The 622-nt window shown below is 51.6% G+C and overlaps 1 protein-coding gene across 1 annotated transcript in view; it reads left to right on the top strand.

Moving 5' to 3' along the window:
* Nucleotides 1–282: 282 nt before the first annotated feature.
* The window catches only part of LOC112403559 (uncharacterized), a 26,949-nt gene continuing 26,609 nt past the window's right edge, over nt 283–622 (top strand). The window contains exon 1 of the mRNA XM_024751102.1: nt 283–337. The gene's annotated coding sequence lies outside the window, so the exon portion shown is untranslated. The remainder of the gene's footprint in view (nt 338–622) is intronic.

The raw sequence follows: 622 nt of genomic DNA, 5'->3' as shown, positions 1-622 counted from the left end.
AGGGTGGGAGCAGGGGTGGAATTGCAGAAAGGGAGAAAGGTTTCCAAAAAACCACTAGGGAATCGAAAGCAAATCTCAACTTGTGGTTTTGCTGAGGCCCACACTGACACAGCATGAAGATTGCTCTGCAAGCAGCGCCAGCCACTGGTGTTTCATTTCGGGGGGTGGTGTGTTTCCCTCTGAGCCCAGCCAGGCAACGGAGGAAATGAAGAGGCTCTCAAGGGAGGGGCAAGGGAAAGAGGCCAGGGTAGGGTGGTAGAGAGCAGGTGGTGAGAGCAGCTGCCTCTTCAGCATGGATGGCTTCTCCTGCTGCTGCTGCTTCTGGCCCAAGAGACAGGTAACCGGTTCCAGGAGGGCTGAGACTTTGCTTTCAGTTTCTTTCCTACTTGCCTGGAATCTGGGCTCGACAAGGATGAACTGGGTGCTATATAGCCTAAAGGGATTAGAGAACAAGACACCTCCCCCTTCCCTTAAACTGCTCCCTAGGGTGCTGTATGTCCCAAACCCCCAAATCAGATGCATAATCTGACAGCTGTTTATGCGGACAATGGGAAAGAATATTGTCCATGTGGTTAAGGTATGTCTAAGGCTCTTAGGAAAAGGACTGAGCTGCAGGTTTAGT

This window comes from Neophocaena asiaeorientalis, unplaced genomic scaffold, assembly GCF_003031525.2.
Source record: "Neophocaena asiaeorientalis asiaeorientalis breed wild unplaced genomic scaffold, Neophocaena_asiaeorientalis_V1.1 scaffold67, whole genome shotgun sequence".
In the NCBI taxonomy this organism is placed as follows: Eukaryota; Metazoa; Chordata; class Mammalia; order Artiodactyla; family Phocoenidae; genus Neophocaena; species Neophocaena asiaeorientalis.
Note: the sequence above shows the minus strand (reverse complement) of the source record. Positions and strands in the feature narration are given on the sequence as shown.